Source organism: Humulus lupulus, chromosome X (genome assembly GCF_963169125.1).
Source record: "Humulus lupulus chromosome X, drHumLupu1.1, whole genome shotgun sequence".
NCBI lineage: Eukaryota > Viridiplantae > Streptophyta > Magnoliopsida > Rosales > Cannabaceae > Humulus > Humulus lupulus.
The window spans coordinates 247343020-247365527 of NC_084802.1; positions in this window are offsets into that span (position 1 = coordinate 247343020).

Below are 22508 nucleotides of genomic sequence, written 5' to 3' on the forward strand. Positions count from 1 at the left end.
TATAATGCTATTAAGTTTATTAAAGACCCTGGATATAACCAGTTTCGAGGCCTGATTCTTAACAGGTATGACGCAAATAAGCAAGCAAAATCTTGGATACAACTAAGATATCGATAAAATCTATCTCGATCTAAAAGTCAATCCCTAAGATTTTGAATGTACAAGAGTCTAAGGATTCATAAACATGAGAAAATAATAAACTGAGGGAAACACAAATAGATCACAAGTTAGGTGTATATTCAAAAGTATATTGTTATCTCAAGGAGAAAAAAACCTCGACTTAAGCCAGAAGGCAATTGTTTTAGTCCTAAGGGACTGTTACAAAAGTAAAAATAAAATAAAATAATAAAGGGTGATCATTGAGCTCCGTTAGCTCGGTCCAGTGAAGTCACCTCCTCACCATTCCCCTCTGCAGCTCCAGAAGCTTTGCTAGTCTCCGAGGGTTCCTGAGAGAGCCGAATATTGAACCGAGCAAGATATGGATCCCACAGCTCGGGCTGCATGAAAGAGAAGTTCCCATCCTGGTTAAAGGCCCAACAGTGTTAAAGTATCTCCTCCATTTGAGATGAGGACACTACAGCTTCCTCCTTAGCCTGAGCCTCGGCCTTAATCAGATTCTTCTTGAGTTCTTCAGTTTCGGCCTGAAGTTGATCTGCTCGACGGCTCGCCCCCACGACCTGAGCCTGGGAGGTGGACAGAGCGGCCTTTGCAGAGCGGCCGCCCTCTTGAGAAGAAGTCAGGTGTAACGCCCTGGTTACTCCAAGACTGTTACTGTGAACTTTGAACCGTTCTTAACTCGCTAATCGAGTTCTTTGGTTATAATTGTGCATCTAGGTGTTATTAATAGGTTAAGGTGAAAACCAATAAAAAATGAAAGGATATATTTTATTTAAAACATAAAACTGTTCATGGGCCCATAAAAACGTTTACAAGTTATTTACAATACAAAATGGTCATTACAGTGTAAAATTTATAAGTGGAAAAAATAGGGTTAACCCCCCCCCCCCCCCCCCCCCCCAAGTTCCTCTGAGAAACTCCTTGGCCGTGGTGGTCAAGTGGCCGCATATGTACACATCACCACCTAAGCTCTCCACTCAAGGCTGGGTGAGCTTTTCTTTCCCTTTACCTGCACCACATAGCACCCATGAGCCAAAGCCCAACAAGAAAACTCATTATTGCATGTATATAATATCAAATGATGATCATGATAATCATATAGAGCTTATAGCCCTGAATAGATGAGTGAATATCACTTTGAGGTTCTGTTAACCATGATGGGGCTTATAGCCCTAATCAGATGAGTGACTGGTGAGTAGCCAATAGCTTAAATAGATGAGTGACTGATGAGTAAGTCACTTGCTTAAACAGATGAGTGACTGATGAGTAAGTCACTAGCTTAAACAGATGAGTGACTGATGAGTGAGTCACTATGGGGCTCAGCACCCATATCCATGTGACGATGCAATCACCTGGGCCTTCTGGCTCAGGCTCTAAGTGACTAGCCATAGGCTAGACAAGCGCTTTTAGTTTTCATCGAACTTGAGGTCAGTCCCGCATTAATTCTCATGTTGAGTCATTCAATGCAGATGTAGATTAGATCTAATCTTTGTCGGCTTGTGTTAAACACGCTAAGACCGTTCTAGATTTATTAGTCAATACCATGTGACCAGTGCTCAGTACTAGTGCCGAAATTGACTAATGAGTCACAGCTTCACAGTTAATACTGACACCATTGCCAATTCTGACTAATTAGTCAGTGCCATGCACAAGTGAGCAAGATTTGCTAAGCATTTGATATGCAATAAATGTCCAGATTTAAACATTCAACATGCCTCAATAATAACCATGCATGTCACATATGGGGTGCAGTTTTCTTACCTCTGGTTCAAGCGAGAAATAGTAAAAGAACGACCCTTGAGAACGATCAGTCTTTTGGTTCCTTAGCGGTCACCTAGTCATAACCAAATATGGGATTCCATCAATAAAATGAATAATAAAAGGTTCCCGAACAAAGACCTAGCCTCCGGGACATCGAATCCTACTAAACTGGGTAGTAGGAATGATCCCGAGGCCTAAGGTTTGAGTTCCCATGACAAAAGCTCAATTCTGGCCAAAATGCCACTAAGGGCCGCGGCCCTACACCACCATGTCGCAGCCTGCCTCCTCAAATAGAAGCGGCCACACTCCACTCCCCCAACACGCGCCGCGACCCTCCTTCACCATGCCACGGCCCAATGACCCATCCGAGGCACCCTTCATCTTCAACGAGCTTGGGCCGCGTCGCTCTAGAACAGAGTTGTAGCCCCACCTGAAACTCAACCAAAATCCATTATTTTTCCCCTTCGAACTCTTTTCAAAACCTTATTAAAACACTCCCAATATCACAAAGCAAAGCTCCCACTTATTACCACAACTTACCCAACATATAACCAACAAAACCTAAGCCTTAAACCAATTAAAACCTCATCAAATTCCCATTTCAATGATCAAAACTCCAATCTCAAAACCAACACAAAAATAGGGCAAGGAACCATAAACTTGAACTAAAACCTTACCTTAAGCTTGAATTGAATCCTCTTCAATGGCTGAACACTAGCCTAAGACCTCAAGCTTTAATCTCCAAGTTTGAATCCCCAAACTTGTTTCAAGATTTCAAAGGAAAAGGAAGAGAAAAGATGAATGGAAGGGAAGAAACCAATGCTCTGTTTTACAAGTTCAACATCCTTCAAACTTAATATATAACCTAAGGTCAAATGACCAAAATACCCCCCATGCTTAATTCATCTCTTAACAGCCCCCAAGTGCAAAGCTGTCCTTTCCCGCCTAACTCGTTAATTATAATTAACACTCTCCAATTCCCATCACGATCAAATACCAATAAATCATATCTCGTTACCCTTTAATTCCCGGCAACGCTCTAATCACCAAATTACCCCGAGACTCACTCCGAGCTCCGAACATAAACTTGTTATGACCAAACCGCTAACTTGCACTCAAAGATCGTCTCATGCCGAATGGCTCAAACAAATCACATTATTATGTGGCCTCAACAATGATTCACCAACATACATGAAAATACACAATTACGCCCTCAACGGGCCAAATTACCAAAATGTCCCTATGATGAAATGTGGACCCATATGCATGTATTTAACATCATATAATAATATAATTCACATAAACATTTAATGGCATAATAAATCAATTATGGCCCTCCTGGCCTACTAATCCAACCACTAAATCGCATTAGGGATTTTGGGGCATTACATTAGGGCAGCTTTGGCGGCTTGCTCGCTCTCTTGAGCAGCGCCTAGGGCAGCTCAGAGTTCCTCCTCCTTGGCTTTAACACGTGCTATACCTTGATATTGGGCTAGGTCAGACTGTAGAAGAATGAAGCAAGTCACGAATAGTTTTTTTTTTTAAAAAAACCTAAAGAAAAATAAAAGGTTAGGAGAGTGAAAGGGATTCATAGTAAGGTTCATCCCCATGGCAGATTCGAGGACGTCCTTAGGACTGCGCTCCTCAATGGCCCTTAAGTCTGGCACTAGTTCAGTAAGCATGGCCGACCATGTGACTTGCTGTCTCATACATGATACCCCGAAATGCCTCGAGGATCTTTTCCAGGCCGTGTGGCTTGACTAGGATCTGGACAATGGAGGTATGTGTCAAGGAGGAGAAGGAGGAACTTGTTGGACGATAACCGTTGTTACTAGAGCTGGGGGAAGTTCTCTTGGTGGCTGCTTCTTGGCATTGTTGGCATCCTTGTCCTTAGACGGTGATTTGGTGGTACCTACCATCTTCAGAGCTGTTTTCTTGGTAACCCTAGGCCTCTTCACCACGGGACCAGCTCTGGTCCCGCTGGCCTTGAAAGTACCCCTCAAATCCGGAGCTCCTGGAAATTCCATCTCTTCACCTGAAAAAGAGCGAGAAGAGGATTCAATTTACATAAATAATTATTCAAAAGTATTGTAAACACAAGATGAAGAGCAAGAACCCTACCCTCCGGGCTAGGGGAGGAATCTATTATGATTAGATCGAGGGTATTGATCGGGCTAGGCACAACCTCTAACTCTGGGATTAATGGAGGTAGGGGAGAATCTAAAGTTATGACCTCCTGGATCCTAGGGGTTCAAGTCCTTCCTCAGGACTGGACTCATCTACGTACTACCTAAAACCAGGGGCATACGCCCCCTGAAGCCGGGAAGGAATAAGACCTATGGTTTGTCCCATACTCCTAAAAAATGGTGGATCTAAATTGAAAAGTGTTGTCAACTACAATGGTACCATTGGGGTAGCTATGATCATAGCGTACCACCAAATGGTCCACGCACTGGAGGAGGGTTGTGTTGAGGTCCGGGTCAGTAGGTTGACGACTAACGAGCTGGTTTGGGTTGAATCGAATTAGCCTATAACTAGCAGCAACACGGTCTAACTCTCTATAAGGGTATGGGTTATGTAACGCCCTAGAAAACCAAGACCGTTACATTGTGTGTTTATAAATCTGCAAGACTTGCTAATCAAGTTGTTTAGTTGAAAACGTGACCCCAAAGTCATACTCGAGTTAGGGTTAAAAGATTTTGGTCATAAATGGTAATTTTTCATTTAAATAAACATTTAGTACATGGGATCCCAAAAACAGGGTTTAAAGGACAAATTTACAGCTTTCAAAAGTTAAATACAAGTAAAGGCCACTCTAATGGAAAAATACACATTTTAGGTTTTCTTTTCCTTGTACTATCCCTCGGCCATGGCAGACGAGTAGCTGACTATGTACATTCCACCCCAGAGCTCTCCAACTCAGGATTGGTCCACCTTACCCTTGCCTTTACCTGCACCACGTAGCACCCATGAGCCAAGGCTCAGCAAGAAAACCATATAGCATAACATAAACAATACAGACAGTCAATGATCTATAAGGCAATTAACTAGGTATTCAACATGTTATAACAGACACATAATCAGTGATGGAAATCAATGAATCACAAGCCATTCACTCCAGTATTCAACAAGCCATAAATATCAGATTAACAATAATAAACATATCATAACCATCACACAATACTTAGGGTACCCTCTATTTAACCCACTGACTCTGGCTCGCTTAGGCCGAGCTTAGTGATTATTTAGCTGACCTCAGCTCTCAGTGACTGAGCCGTGTCCTGTGCACAAATATCAGTCCTGACACTCTTAGGCCGTTTATTTCATGCTCACATGTCATAACATAATCATACAACATTTGTATTCAAATATGGGGAATCTCAGTCCCAACACAGCCACACAAAGGGTCCAATTTTCTTACCTTTAATTCCGAGCAGAGAAAATGAAATGGTTCCAAGCACGATCCTTAGTCCTGGGCCTTGGCAATAAAACTAGTCACAAGGGTCAATGGTATCCATCAACTTCCAATCAAAATAAAATACCTAGGAGACAGAAACTAGCCTGCGAGACCTCCATTTCTACTAAATCGGGTAGTAGAAATTGTCCCAAGTGCCTAGGTTCGAACCCCCGAGCCCTACAAATTCTTAAAACAATTATAGTGCTAAAATCCTTAGGCGGGTCACGACTTGGCTTAGTGGGTCGTGACTTACCCCCATGTCAGAGAGCAAGCACCCCAGCCAAAAGGGGAGGCGGACAGCGACTTGGCTTAGTGAGTCGCGGCGCACCCCCAGGTCAAAGGCACCCCCAAGCCAAAATGGCCACACGCGCAGCGGCGCCCCCCAGACTGGGTCGCAGCGCGCCCCCCCGAACCAAGAAAATCTGGGTTTTTCCCATGCATCTCCCAACCAAGAACACCAAAGCAAACCCAGAATTTCCTTGACAAACCTTCCTAAATCAACACCAAGCTAACTACGACTTTGGACCTATATTCACCTATTTTCATCCTATATTCCCCAACAACATAAACATAAATCAACACCTTAATTCAGCCACAAGAATCACAGCAATAACCACTGAAATTTCTTACTCAAACCATCAGCCACAATAAAACTAACCAACACCTATAATTCCATCTAAACAGCCAGAAACTTTAAGGATAAAGTTCTAGAGTCTTACCTCAATTCACAACTTAATCCTCCAATATCTAAGCTAAATCCCCCGGGGTGAGTGTGCTTCAATTCATCAAGGCTTTCTCCCCAAAGTTTCTCTCAGTTTCCTCAGCTTGGACCCACTTAATTTCCAGCTTAAATTCCAAGTTGTTCACCTCTTCTTCCTTCAAAGAACCCAGCCCAAAGCTTAACTTCTGCCCTTTTCTTCTTTTCCTTTAGCTTCAATAAAAATGAGAGCAAGAGAGAAAGATACGTGGGAGAGATAGAGGGAAGCATCAGAAGTTTCTGTCACCTTCCCAAAAATTCTTAAGTGAAAACAGCCTACCAAAAGACCTTTATGCCCCACCAAATAATCCTAACTTCTTTAATTGTTCTAAGGGTAAATGGGTCATTTTACTCCCATTTCCCGCTAATTCCTCAAGTGTTCCTAACATTTATCAATTAATCCCGTCCTTCAATTAACTTCCAATTATTAATCCAATATCTAATAATCCCTGATATATTTTCTAAATTCCCGAAAATACCCCCAGGCCCCCCAAGCCGGGTATAAATCCCTGCCGTGACAATTTCGCCAATCCGCTCACTAGGATCGTCTCGAGCCATATACTACAAATATATCCACATAATAATGTGGTCTCAACAATTTATCACATATAATTACATTTATGCCCTCAACGGGCCAAAATTACAAATATGCCCTTATAAGCTAAACAGGGCCCACATGCATATTTAATACTCATAAACATGCATTTCACATATCCACATAATCATATAATCATGGATTTAATCATTTAATCACACATAAACCAATTATGCCTTCCCGACATACTAATCAAGGCCCTTAAGCCCTAATAGTAATTTTGGGTCGTTACAACTATCCCCTCCTACTGAGAATTTCTTCCTCGAAATTTACCTGAATAACTCAGGATACTAATCCCGCATTGCTGATTCAAGCTCCCAGGTCTCTTCCTCAACCTTGCTATTCCTCCATAACACTTTAAACCAGAGGAATCGTCCTGTTCTGTAGAACCTTATCTTTCCTGTCTAAGATCTGAACCGGCCACTCCTCATAAGATAAATCTATCTGCAATTCTAGGTCCTCATACTTCAAGACATGAGTTGTACCCGAGACATACTTCAGAAGCATAGAAACATGGAATACGTCATTGTTGACGGTGAGAACTCGTCAACGAAGTTAAGTTAGAAAAATCAAAGTCTATTGCTTATCAATGAAGAACTTCAATTATATAATCAAAAACTTAGAAAATAGTTGCAGAAGAAAAAATGGGGAAAAGAACTTGTATTCCTTTGTTGTCTCAAGCTACAGTATTTTTTCCAACCCCCTTCCATGTGGAAGTGGGGTTCCCTTTATAGTGGGCTCTAATGGCCCCTGATACATTGTGGTCCAGGGGACCAGATGGTACATAAGTACATTGTTAGGAGAGTGGTCTCAGGGGTAGTGGTGTCGGCTTTAGTACATGGTCAGAGTCTGTTGGAGCACCTCCACTTTAGTATGCGATGATGCCTCCACTACCCGCTTAGTACGAGTGTCAGAGATGGATTGGTGAGGATCGTAATAGGTACCTCACTTGTACGACCACTACTTGTCAGGCGTGGATGTTGTCCTTGTATTCAGACGCCTCTTGATTGGTACGCACATTCCGTACTCTTATGTGTACCCTGCACCTATTGGATGCTTTCACCTTCCGAAGATGTGCATGTTGATCTAGCCCCTTTATGTCTATCTAAGCATCATATTGCTTATTGACTGGACAGGATACATACGGGAGGTAAGCTTTGCTTGTTGGATTAAAGGGGCGAGGTGTGAGCGGTCCCGTGGGGTGCTCAATGCACAAGGCTAGCTCGTGGGTGAGCTTGGGTGCGAAGCCGTCTCACAGGGTCTTATGCACAAGGCTATGTAAGGTGCGCTCCTCCTGGGCATGAGACACACTCCCCATGTGCCCGAGGTGTGCTTCGCGAGGCATGCCACCCTTAGGCGTGAGACGCCTCCTTTCGTGAGGTGTGGCTGTGGCGAGGTGAGGCGAGGCCATCTCTCACGAGGCCCCTCGACCAAGAAGCCTCTTTTTGAGAGACGTGGCTGTGGTGAGGTGAGGCGAGGCCATCTCTCGTGAGGCCTTAGTGGCGTAGCTGTGGCGAGGCAAGGCAAGGCGAGGCCATATCTCGTGAGGCCCCTCGGCCAAGACACCTCCTTTCGCAAGGCGTGGGTGTGGCAAGGTGAGGCCATCTCTCGCGAGGCCTTAGTGGCACAACTGTGGCGAGGCCATCTCTCGCGAGGCCCCTCGGCCAAGATGCCTCCTTTCGCGAGACGTGGCTGTGGCGAGGCGAGGCCATCTCTTGTGAGGCCTTAGTGGCACAACTGTGGCGGGGCAAGGCGATGCCATCTTTCGCGAGGCCCCTCGACCATCTGGGCAGGCATGGGGCATGCAAGCACCCTTTCTCGCGAGGCGTTAGGTGCGGGAAAGTGATCTCACAAGGCGTGGCTTCGCTGGGTGCGCCAAGGGGAGGTAGGTGCATGTCCCATGAGGAGTGAGACGATGGTCCTGCTGAGGTGTATAGGTGCTAGGCACGCCGAGGTTAGCCTCATGTGCCGCTCCGCGAGACGATGGTGGCCCGAGGGCCTCGCGACACAGGCATGTATTTAGGCATTTAAGGGACCTTAGCGTGTGCTTTGGATCTTTTTCAAGCATGGGATTTTGAGCATCCACACTTGCCCCCCAGTCTAGGAGAGGGCCTTCAGGCGCTCTGGTTGACTTTTCGATATGGTGTCTTGAAAGCATGGGTGGTGTTAGTGGTGATCCTTGTGATTTCTTGAGATTGATCGTGAGCCTATCGTCTTGCTTCATGGATCCCAATCTAGATGCCATGCTCCCTTCTTGGCCATTGATCAGTCTTTAGGTTCGATGGTCAAGATGAGCCTGTGGCTCCTATAAATAAGCCTTCACATCTAGCCTATTATTTACACCTTACCTCTTCAGCTTAGTGGTTTTGAGATTCTTGCTCCTTTCAAGAGGTAAGGGGTTTAATCCCCAACAATCTCACTTTTGCTATCTTTTCCTTTTTTATATATATATATATATATTTGAGTTCATTTCTTGTATGTCTATATCCATGCAGGTATTTGTGGACTAAAGCACCTTTTTCCTTTGTTTTTGTAGAGGCGTACTTTCGACCACTTGCCTCTCTTTGATCGTGACAGTGCTTTTGGCCCTCGACCTCCTTTTGATCACGACAGCGCCCAATTTTACTTGCTTGAGGTATACTTTCTTTCTCCCTTATGTTTATTGGGTCCAAATCAACACCACTCAAGATGGGGTACTTTGGCCTGAGCTCGTCGTGAGTTAACCCAGTTGCATGCCCTCCTTCATACCCCGTAGTTGGTTATTTAGAGCGCTTGTGCCTAGAGGTTTTGAGCCCATTCCTTTGTGTTTTGTATCAATCCTCTCATTTATACGTGTACCCTCTTTACTTTCGGGACGAGGTCTCATGGCATGTGAAGGACCATTCAACGCTCCTCCGAGGGTCGAGTTTGTTGACTTGTCTTCAGACTCGGAGTCCACCGAGGACAACCCTCACCAAGACTACGACACCTTAAGACAGGCCCGTATTCTTCATCTTGAGCACATGGCTTAACTTAGGCGTAAAATCTGGGTGGTAGAGAGCGAAATAGACTCAGTTTTGAGGGGAGACGGAGTACCTTTCCCCCTTGACCTTAACGACCATGTAGCGAACCTTAGGGTGACCCTTTTAGATTTGTAGATGGAGTTGGAGTTTATGAAGGGAAATCTCCCGCCTGAGCCTCCTACCCCGTTTTCCCCTAATGGCTATCATGGGGCCGTCCCGTCTTCTCCTCAACCCTGGTTCTCGATCTACCCGTGCTTAGCGCTTTCACACTCGGTGCCTCGGTGGAAGACCCTTGCTAGGAAGAAAAAATGGAGGGTAAAGTGCCCTGTTTCCACCTCACCTTTTTCTTTTGGTTTTGCAGATATTTCGAAGAGAGCACGATGACAGGTGACCGCTGAGGATCAAGACACTGGCCCCCTGTTGGCATCCACCCTAGTGTCCCATGTGTCTGAAAATAAATTGTTGGAATTAGTTGGGAACTACCGTGTTAGCCCGGAATACAAATTATACGTTCCTTCGAACAAGTGCCAAGCTGATCGCCCAAGTCCGGGTTACGTGGCCATGAGTGAGCATATCTTGAAAGCTGGTGGCACACTCCCATTACACCCGTTTTTCATCACGGTTCTCAACCATTTTGACCTTGCTCTGCTCCAGTTGGCGCCCAACAGCTGGCTGACCTTGAGTTGCCTCTTTATTGCGTATATGGAGCGCTTCGGGCATGCTCCCATGGCCCAAGAGGTGCATTTCATGTACAACCTCATGCTATCTCCTAAATCCAAAGGCTTTTATTTACTGCAAAAAGCCAATACTTCTGTCTCCTTGATAAGGGGTTCTGTATCCAACCCAGGGTCTTGGAAGCAGGACTTCTTCTTTGTGAAGGGTCCCCTCTCTATTCGTGAGCACTTTCGCTCAGCTCCTAGTAAGTACTTCATGTTTTTTTTTATTATATTTTTTTGGAACTTACTGTTTTGGAACTTATGTTCGTGTCGGCAACTGTGTTGAATGGGCAGAGAATTTCGCCGTGCCTGAAGTTCTCAGGCCAGAGGCGGATGCAGTGGATAAATTTCTCAAGGCTGACCTTGCAGAAAAAATGGTTGTTCGTCTCTTCACCGTGACCAACCTCAATCATCACAAGCTGTCCCCGGTCTCGGAGCCTGAGTTGTTGTGGACTATTTCTGGAATGTGGAAGAAAAAGGTTGTTTTGGCTGAACCTTACTCGGACGGGGGTGAGGCAGAGTGTGTGCCAGAGGGGGTCTCCCCAAGACATAAGCAACCCCATCGACCATCTTTGTCTCCTAGGGGGTGCCCTCCTTTAGCCCCTACAGACCATGACATGGCCTCCCACTCCCACGATCAACAGGCCATGCCGAGGGGCTTCTTCTGTCCCTATTCTGAGGACTTGGATGCTTTCCCTCAGGCTTTGTCTGTCCCTATTCTGAGGACTTGGATGCTTTCTCTCAGGCTTCCCTTGATCCTGGTCCATCGGGGGCTCATTTTTTCGATCTTCCTACGCCCCCTCCTCCTTCAGCGAGCGGGTCATCTGTCCTTACCCAGCCAAGCACCCTTGGCTCGGAAGGGGCACCCTGGGTGGGTTGCATGGTGACCTCTTATGGGCAACGGTATGTCCAGGTCGCCACGGATCTCCCTAAGGCTGATTGGAGAGGCCTTTGGAGTTTTTCCATGTTGGAGCTCGGGGAGACTCTTATGCGTTCCGCCACTTGGGTGAGTATATGCATCTTACGTCGGCCTTATCCATTTTCTCTCTCTTCTCTTTTTTTTTTGCTTATCATTGTTATTGTTATTTTTCTTGTGCAGACCTATACAGTGGCTCAGCAATTTGCCGACTCAGCTCAGGACCTCTCCGCGTCGAATGCTGAAAGGGACCGTCTTACGGCCCAGGTCCAGGGGCTTGAGAGGGAGCTTGCTGAAACTAAACTTAAGCTGGAGAAGGCCTTGGCGGAGGCCTCTTCATCATAAAAAAAGAAGAAGAGGGCGATTGCCAAGGCCGTGATGCTGCAGGAAAAGGTCACTTGCTTGGAGGCCGACCTTAAGGGTGCAAAGGCTACCATTGCAACGTTGCAGGGGAGGGTCGCTTCCTTAGAGGTGGATAAGGCTGACATTGACTATAGATCCATAGAGCGCACCCTCTATGGGGTATGGAGGCAAAATCCGAACTTCGATTTTTCCTCCTTTGGTGAGCATGCCTTTGCCAGGGCAGTTGAGTGGAACGCTTACGGCAGGAGGCCTTGAGATTGTCATTCTGCATTTTTTTCCGTTTCAATCCAATGTGGTTTTATGCTCATTTGAGCCTTATTTTGCTTGTAATTTCTCTAAGTCCTGCTACATTATCAAAACTCTTTTATATATATATACATATGTGATCATTCATCTTTATTCCTCTATGTTAGAGGTCCTTTTGAGCCCGCATAATGGGGTTCGATAGGTTCTCTTTTTTACTTATCAGGCTTGAGGTCCTTTGGAGCCCATGCGAAGGGGTTCAATAGGTCCCTCTTTGGTGCCTCTTGATTGTACCTATAAGGATATATTGACCCCTTGGGTTCTAGTTATCCTTTTATATGTTTTTGCGCGCACTTATTATCTTTTGAGAGAAGTGTCCTTCTCGTCGTTATTCATAGTACTATTTTCGCAAGGGTCTCTTTTAGGACCCTTTTTGGCTAGACGACTTGGTGGGTGCTCTTCCTGAGGCCTTTTCTCTCGTGGGAGCATCTGCCTTTATTAGGAGGCTTTTCTTGTAGGACCTTTTGGCCTCCTTGATGGTCACAAGGGTAGCTAATCCTTGTGAACTTAAGTGATGCCTTGCAAGGTCTTCTTCCTCGTTTATAAGGGTTCATCACAATTTTTTTTATATATATATAAGGGCCTCGTTTAGGGTCCTGATATAAGGGGCCCTTTTAGGATCCTCCTGATAAGGGGTCCTTTTAGGATCCTCCTGATAAGTGGTCCTCTTAGGATGAGGGGTCCTTTTAGGATCCTCCTGATAGAGGGGGTCCTTTTAGGATGAGGGATCCTTTTAGGACCCTCCTCTTTGCTATATATTCTGCCCCCCAAGTGGTTGGTGAGATTTATCTTGGCAAGCACTTTGATCATTCCATTCATGCATCTTGATAATCATCTTGGTTAAATAAGAACTTTTACTACATGTTTGTCTAATGTCACATCATATTCATTGGAAGCATGTGAAATACATGGTAACTTAATGTGATTTCGTTCTTACAACATATTAAGGAATCTAATTTAGCCTCCTACGTCATAGCTATTACATTAGACTTGTACGTTAGAACAATAACACTCTTGCCTTAGACATGGGGGTCTCACTGATAATATTTTTTTAGATGCTCCGCGTTCCATGCTCTAGGTACCATGGTATCATCTAGGCGTGCGAGCTTGAAGGTGTTAGGGGGCACAACCTGAGCAACTTGATAGGGCCCTTCCCAGTTTGCTCCTAATACACCCGTGCTCGGATCTCGAGTGTTGGGCAGGTCTTTCTGCAACACGAGGTCTCCAACTCTGAATGCTCTCTCTCGCACCCTCGAATTATAGTATCTTGAAGCTCGTTGCTGATATGTGGCTAGCCTCAGTTGTGCCCTGTCTCTCTTAGCTTCCAACAGGTCCAAATTCCTAGCCAATGCTGTGATATTGGCCTAGTAATCATACGCTTGAGTGCGGATGGGGTTAATCTTCATTTTTATTGGAAGGACAGCCTCGTAGCCATAGGCTAAGGAAAAAGGCGTCTCTGTCGTGGTGGAAGAAGGTGTGGTCCTGTAGGCCCAAAGCACATTGGGGAGTTCTTCGACCCAGGCCCCTTTCAACTTTTCCAGCTTTGTTTTCAAATTCCTTTTTAGGATCTTGTTGATGGCCTCCACTTGTCCATTGGCTTGTGGGTGTACCACAGCGGAGAAACTCCTCTTGATTCCTTTTTCCCTGCAATATTCCTCGAATATTCCTCCTTCAAATTGCGTCCCATTGTTGGAGACTATCTTGTAGGGTACTCTAAACCTGCAAACGATAAATTTGTTGACGAAGGTGGTGATTTGCCTAGCCGTTATGTTGACTAGAGGTTTTGCTTCCACCCACTTAGTAAAATAATCGACTGCTACCACCACGTATTTTGCTCCCCCTCTTCATGCTGGCAACGCTCCAATCAAGTCAATCCCCCACACATCAAAGGGCCACGGGCTGGTCATGCTCACCAGCTCATTTGGTGGTTGTCTGGGGTAGTTTTCATGCCTCTGGCACTTGTCACACCTTTTTGCGAAATTGCTCGAATCCTTTTCCATGGTAGGCCAATAGTACCCCTGGCGGATGGCCTTTTTTGCCGTGGACTGCCCCCCAGCATGATTTCCACATTCCCCCTCATGAATCTCTTGCAAAAAATTTAAAGCCTCTCCCTTATTTATGCATCGTAGGAGCAGGGTAGAGAAGCCTCTCTTATATAAGACCCCGTCTACTAGGGTGTATTGGGCAGCTTTATAAGTCAACCTGCGGGCATCTTTTTTGTCTAACGGCAAGACCCCGTCAGTTAAATACTTCATGATGGGTGCAAACCATGATTCCCCTGGGCTATTGACCATATGGATCATTTCTTTGGCTATGCTAGGCTAGGAGAGGTATTTGACTGGGATGGACTCAAGCATGTCTTCGTCTCGTGTAGAGGCGAGTTTTGCGAGTGCATCAGCGTTTGTGTTTTGCTCCCTTGTGATTTGTTCTATGGTGCATTTTTTGAACTGATCAAAATACATTTTCTCCTTGGCAAGATATGCAGCCAATTTTGGGCCTCTAGCTTGATATTCACCTTTCACCTGGAACACCATGAGCTGTGAGTCACTAAAGACATGCAAATGGGTTACCTTTAACTCCCTAGCTAGCCGCAGGCCAGCCAACAGTGCCTCGTACTCTGCTTCATTATTGGGAGCCTCGAATCTGAATCTCAAGGCACAATACATCTTGTGCCCCTCAGGTCTCGTCATTACTATGCCAGCGCCGACTCCTCCTTCATTAGATGCCCCGTCTACATGGAGGCTCCATTCTTCAGGGTGCTTTTCCTCTTCATGCGCAGGTTCATTCTCTTCTATTTCTCCCTCCTCATGGGGTCGGTGTGCAAACTCGACTATAAATTCTGCAAGTACCTGTCCGTTGATTGAGGTTCTTGGGGTGTAAATGATGTCAAATTGACTCAATTCAATCGACCACTTTAACAATCTTCCTGAAGTTTCCAGCTTGTGCAAGACTTGACATAAAGGGGTATTGGTGAGAACCTCGATGGCATGAGCATGAAAATAGGGTCTCAGCTTTCTAGAAGCCACTATCAAGGCATATGCTAACTTCTCTATTTCTGGGTACCGAGCTTCTGCGTCCACCAATCGTTTTCTCACATAGTACACGGGCTGTTGATGCTTCTTTTCTCCTTTGACCAAGGCGGCACTTATAGCATGCTCTGATACAGTTAGATACAAATACAACTTCTCCCCTTTTTCTGGCTTGGCCAGAAAAGGTGGTTTTCCAAGGTGTTCCTTTAGCTTGGTGAAGGCTTCCTGGCTTTCATCATCCCAAGCAAACTTTTTGCTCCCTTTTAGGATGTTGAAAAAAGGGAGGAATTTGCCAATGGACCTGGAGATGAACCAATTGAGGGCTACTACTCTCCTTGTTAAGCATTGCACCTCCTTCTTTCTTCGTGGTGGGCTCATTTCCAGCAATGCCTTAATTTTTTCAGGGTTAGCCTCGATACCTCGGGAATTCACCATAAAACCTAGGAACTTTCCTGATGAAACTCTGAAGGTGCACTTGAGCGGGTTTAGCTTCATTCTAAACTTTCGGAGGGTGTCAAACATCTCCATGAGATCGTTTGTGAGCTCTCCTGCCTTCTTTGTCTTTACCAGAATATCGTCCACGTATACTTCCATATTCCTTCCTATTTGATTTGCAAACATTTTGTTCATCAGCCTTTGATACTTCCATATCGTCCTCGTGCCACGCTGTGGCGTCTACTAACTGGTCTATCCTAGGAAGCGGGAAGTTGTCCTTAGGGCAGGCCTTATTGAGGTTAGTAAAGTCCACACAAGTCCTCCACTTTCCGTTGGGCTTTGGGACTAACACTGGGTTTGATACCCATAGTGGGTAGAATGCCTCTCGAATAAACCCATTTGCCTTCAACTTGTCAACCTCCTCTTTTAGGGCAGCACATCTCTTTGGGTCCAGCACTCTCCTTTTCTGCCTCACAAGCCTTGCTTTTGGGTCGATGTTCAGGTTGTGGCACATGACTGCTGGGTCTATCCCTACCATGTCCTCGTGACTCCCGGCAAATACGTCGAGGTTGGCTTTCAAGAACTCTACTAGCTTCTCCTTCATGTCACCCATAAGGTTTTTCCCTACCTTAAACTTTCTCAACGGCTCATTCATGACCGTGACTTCTTCCAACTCTTCTACCGGTTCGGCTCTAGGTTCCTTCGCGACTCGTGGGTCCAACTCGTGTGGGTTTGCGCCTTCATGCACAACAATTGCCATAGGCACCGAAGGCTTCGTGGCCGTATAGAGGGATGCGTTATAGCATTCCCTCGCTTCCTTCTGCTCTCCTCTCACACTTGCTATTCCCCTGGGAGTTGGGAATTTCATAGCTAAGTGGTACACAAAAGTTATTGACTTCAATTCTCTTAAGGAGGGTCTCCCTAATACCGCATTGAAGGCTGAGGCGCAATCTACCACGACAAAGTTGGCCATTATGGTAGTTTGTCTGGGTTGTTCTCCCATGGTGATGGCTAACTCAATTGCCCCTAGGGGCTGTATTGAATCTTTTGTAAATCCATATAGGGAGGTATTGCAGGGCTTTAGGTACTGGATGTTCAATCCCATCTTCTCCAAGGCAGGGCGATACAGGATGTCTACAGAGCTTCCATTATCCACCAGGACCCGATGTACCCTCATGTTATCAAGCTGGCCGGTCAACACCGATGGGTCGTTATGAGGGAAATGTACACCCCGTGCGTCTTCTTCGATGAAGGTTATTGAGTCATTCTCACCCTTAAAACTCTTCGGGGGGGCGTTGCTCCAAACTTAAGACACATGGTGGTGGACTCCGTCTCGCCTCCCTGACATATTTGTCTCATCCCTTCCTTGACTCGCCTCTGAATCCTGGCCTTCCAAAAATGGTCCTGACTTCTCCTTGTATTTCTGGGGCAACCTCTCATGCCCGTGGAGAGGATACCCCTTCTTCTGTTCTTTGGTTCTCCTTGCGAACGTATCTGCCCAAATGTCCTCTGCGTATAAGCTCTTCGATTTCTATCTTCAAGTGATTGCATTCCGTGGTGGTATGGCCGATATCTTTATGATACTGCCAATATTTACTGGGTCTCATTTTGATCGATCTTTTTTCATTAGTGGCGGCCTTCTGAAAGGGACCTAGTTTTCGTTCATGACAAAAATATGTTCCCTAGAATGGGTGAGGTCAGTATAGAAGATGTAGGGGCCTTTTCTGCGCTCATCAGTGCGCTGAGGCTTCTGAGGTCGATCATATCTCGTTCCTTCATATACCCTCTTCTTCTTTGCACCACGTTGGCTTTCTCAGATTGAGGGTTTTGGTGGTGACTGGCCTTTTCCGGCCTTGAGGCTTTCATGACCATCCTCCACACGAATATATTTCTGCGCCCGCTCATAGAAGTTGTCAAAATCTGTGACCTCTCTTTTGAGCATGTTATCCCATAATTTTCTTCCCGGGCGTACTCCGGCTGTGATGGCCATTTTTAGCTCTCTACGAGTTAAGCTCCCCACCTTGGCTGCCTCCATATTGAACCGGTGGATGTAGCTCTTTAGACTCTCGACTTCTCCTTGTTTCACATTAGGGAGGCTTGTGCCTAGCATTATGTAATCATGCACGGCGTGATGTTGCTGGAGAAATTCATCAAAAAATTGTTGCCATGACCTGATGGACCCTGATCGAAGTATTTTGAACCATTTGTACGCAGGTCCTTTCAAGGTGACAGCAAAGCAATGAGACCTGGCTCTTCTACTAATTCCCTTTATCTTCATCAGATGTTAAACACGTCTATATGGTACTTTGGATATGTATTCCCTTCATATGGGGTCATATAAGGCTCCTTGAAGTTGGCTGGGATTCGGATGGCCTGGATCTCTTTAATGAAGGGAAATTCATGGTCGAACTCGTCCTCAAGAGCTTGTCCTCCAGATGCGGTGATGATCTTGCTCCGTAGGCTTCTCATTTCGGTGTCTAAGTCTTGTCTCCTCTTGTTCAAGGAGTCTCTCAACATGGACGAGTTAGCATCTTGATTTCCTTTGACTTCCTGGGGTGCCATAGGAGGGGTAGTCCTTTTATCTGCCCTTTTCTTTTTGAGCTCCTCTCGTAAATCTAAGGGTGTTCTCCTTGAGGTGACTTCGACTTCGTTACGAAGGCCAATGTTGTTCTTCTGCTCTGGCCTCTAGGGCGGCTTCGGTGGTCCGGGACGTTCGCGCTGCTTCGTTCGAGGGGTGTTACTGGTGGAGAGTTGAGTCCTCCCATCGTCCACCGAGACTGTGGTTTCTGTACCCTCTTGACCTCCCTCTTTTTGCTTAGGGAGAGTTATGTTTGATTTCCCTTGTAGTAGGCCATTTAGCACGTCCGGCATGTTCTCTAAGGTGGTTTCTAGCCTTTGGTTCTTACAGTCCAGTTCACGTATCTCCTCTTCGTAAAATCTAGATCTAGAACTCGAGCTCACGGAATGGACCCGGGGATGCTTGTCTGGTCTGCGCGTCGACGGGCCCGGATCCTACCGGCTGGAGTTCGCAACCTGCGGTGGCCTTGGAGGCAGGAACTCACCACATCCTTTGCTGGTGCAGCCGTTGGCCTTAAACGATCCTCCTCAGGTGGGACTGCCAGGGATGAGGCTTCCCTTTCATCTCTGTGAACCTCAGGCTCCTTTGGGGCCTCCACGTTTGTGGGTGGAGGAGGATCCTTCATAGAGGCTTTCAGCTGATCTCCGTCAAGGTGGACCTCCACCTCTTGCGACTCTCTCAGTCGTTTAGAACATTGTGGCATTTCTTTCTTATCGGAATCGACGGAAGAACAATGGCTTGACACTTATTCTTCCCACAGACGGTGCCAAACTGTTGACGGTGAGAACTCGTCAACGAAGTTAAGTTAGAAAAATCAAAGTCTATTGCTTATCAATGAAGAACTTCAACTATATAATCAGAAACTTAGAAAATAGTTGCAGAAGAAAAAATGGGGAAAAGAACTTGTATTCTTTTGTTATCTCAAGCTACAGTGTTTTTTCCAACCCCCTGCCATGTGGAAGTGGGGTTCCCTTTATAGTGGGCTCTAATGGCCCCTGATACATTGTGGTCCAAATGGTACAAAAGTATATTGTCAGGAGAGTGGTCTCAGGGGTAGTGGTGACGGCTTCAGTACATGGTCAGATTCTGTTGGAGCACCTCCACTTTAGTACGCGATGGTGCCTCCACTACCCACCTAGTACGAGTGTCAGAGATGGATTGGTGAGGATCATAACAGGTACCTCACTTGTGCGACCACTACTTTTCTGGCGTGGATGTTGTCCTTGTATTCAGATGCCTCTTGATTGGTACGCACATTCTGTACTCTTATGTGTACCCTGCACCTATTGGATGCTTTCACCTTTCGAAGATGTGAATGTTGATCTAGCCTCTTTATGTCTATCTAAGCATCAGATTGCTTATTGACTAGACAGGATACATATGGGAGGTAAGCTTTTCTTGTTGGATTAAAGGGGCGAGGTGTGAGAGGTCCCGCGGGGTGCTCAATACACAAGGCTAGCTCGTGGGTGAGCTTGGGTGCGAAGCCGTCTCACAGGGTCTTACGCATGAGGCTATGTAAGGTGTGCTCCTCTTGGGCACGAGATGCACTCCCCATATACTCGAGGTGTGCTTCGTGAGGCATGCCACCCTTAGGCGCGAGACGCCTCCTTTCGCGAGGCGTGGCTGTGGCGAGGCAACGCGAGGCCATCTCTCGCGAGGCACCTCGGCCAAGACGCTTCCTTTCACGAGGCGTGGCTGTGGCGAGGCGAGGCCATCTCTCGCGAGGCCTTAGTGGCACAGCTGTGGCGAGGTGAGGCGAGGCCATCTCTCGCGAGGCCCCTCGACTAAGACGCCTCCTTTTGCGAGGCGTGGCTGTGGCGAGGCGAGGTCGTCTCTCGCGAGGCCTTAGTTGCACAGTTGTGGCAAGGCGAGGCTAGGCCATCTCTCGTGAGGCCCCTCGACCAAGATGCCTCCTTTCGTGAGGCGTGGCTGTGGCAAGGCGAGGCCGTCTCTCGCGAGGCCTTAGTGGCACAGCTATGGCGGGACGAGGTGAGGCCATCTCTCGCGAGGCCCCTCGGCCATCTGGGCAGGCACGGGGCATGCGAGACACCCCTTCTCGCGAGGCGTTAGGTGTGAGACAGTGGTCTCGCTCTCAGCCATCTGGGTAGGCACAGGACATACGAGACGTCCCTTCTCACGAGGCGTTAGGTGCGAGACAGCGGTCTCGTGAGGCGTGGCTTCGCTGGGTGCGCCAAGGGGAGGTAGGTGCGTGTCTCACAAGGAGTGAGATGATGGTCCTGGCGAGGTGCATGGGTGCTAGGCACACCGAGGTTAGTCTCATGTCCCTCTCTGCGAGACGATGGTGGCCTGAGGGCCTTGCGGCACAGGCATGTATTTAGGCATTTATGGGACCTTAGTGTGTGCTTTGGATCTTTTTCAATCAAGGGATTTTGAGCATCCACAGTCATGAACTCCCGATAATGATGGTGGCGGAGCTAACCTGTAAGCCACATGTCTAACCCTCTCCAGGATCTCAAAAGGTCCAATGAATCTAGGGCTCAGCTTGACCTTCTTCCCAAACATTCTCACCCCTCGCAGTGGTGAGACTCGCAAAAAACATGTGGTCCCCTACCTGGAATTCCATGTCCCTACGCTTAGGATTAGCGTAGCTTTTCTGTTAGCCCTGTGTAGCAAGCATTCGAGCTCGGATCTTCTTGATAGCCTTATTAGTCTTCTGAACCATGTCCGGTCCCAAATACCTCCTCTCACCCATCTCATCTCAATGAATGGGCGATCTACATCTCCTCCCATATAACATCTCATATGGAGCTACTCCAATTGTTGATTGATAACTGTTGTTGTATGAAAACTCGATCAACGGGAGGTACTTACTCCAAGACCCCTCGAAGTCTAACACGCACGCTCTGAGCATATCCTCCAATACCTGAATCATCCTCTCAGACTGTCCATTAGTTTGAGGATGAAAGGTCGTGTTGAATGTAGTCTTGATTGGGCATTGGCCACGGTAAATGTGCATGATTATGATTATGCCTGTGTATATCTGTTTTAGTATATTATAATGTATTATGTATTATGTATCATGTATTATAAGCCGAGAATGTGTCTATTGCACCTGATTAAGGCTTGACCTACCAGTCAGAAATATTGGGTTTAAAACAGCTCGACTTATAAGTTGAGGGTCTCAAAGGCTTGACTTACAAGTTGAGGGTCAGTAAGGCTTGAATTGTAAGTCGAAGATTTGTAAGGCTTGACTTATGAGCCACGACTGGCATTATGCTTGTGGAGCGCAGAATGATATGGGTAGGCCCCCCCGGGAGTGCGCTATGCTCTTGACTGGCTTAGATGCCATATGAATAAATGGGAGTGCGACATGCACTCGTGTGACCATATGGTCACTTACTTGTACATAATATATGCTTGATTCCAGTTATTACTGCTTAGCATGCTTTTATGTTTTGTGAGTTATATGAATATGTCAATATATATTCTTGTTGAGTCTTTTGGCTCACGGGTGCTTTGTGGTACAGGTAAGGTTAAGGAGAATCTTGGCTAGCCATGAGTTGGAGAGTGATAGCGGTGATGTGTACATATGCAGTCCGCTCGGCCACCACGGCCGAGATATCGTAGGGGAAACTAGGGTTGAACCCTGTTTTGTAATCCCTGAGTTGTAACAGACTTTTTAAACTTGTATTTTGGGATCCCATGTAAAGACTAAAGTTTTGTTTAATGAAAATGTTTATGTCTAGACCAAAATTTTATATACCTGAACCTTTAGTGGCTTAATTCCTGTTTTAGTCCAAATGACTTGTTTAGTGAGTCTTGCACTAATTTTAAACACACTGGGTAACAGACCCTAATTAGCAGGGCGTTACAACTTGGTATTAGAGCTGCTAAGGTTTAAGGGTTCCTGATGATGGATTGGGCATGTACACTCGCTGCTAAAGGCATGCTCGACTCAGGGTTGGGTAACTATTAATATAGTTGTGTGTGTAGTTGCTTAAATGAAATATATGTGCCTTACCTGCTTGTTTAAATAGAAAGCATGAGCTATTCTGATAGGGCCTGGCCCTTGACTATTGTATGTATGTTAAAAATGTGCTTATTAGCACAATAGTCACTTGTAAATGCAGTAGGATTGCTTAAAAACATCGTTATTATTTTGAATGTCAGAAACTCTTATTAGCGCTACTATATGTGCATGTATGCCAAAAGATGCTTATTAGCACCGTTGAATGTTAAAAGGAATGCTTATTAGCATTTCCATTTGTCTATGCATGTCAGAAAATGATTATTAGCATCCTTCCTGCCCTTGGATGTTAGAAATGCTTAATAGCATTACGTTATGCATGCCCAGAACGTGCTTATTAGCGCTGTTAATGTTAGTAAATGTCAAGAACGTGCTTATCAACATCTTGTTTTGGTATGATCATGATTCGCCATGCTTATTATCATGATTGAATATGTGTGAATTACTGGGATGCTTATTAGCATTGTCAATGCATGTGAATGCTTATTCAA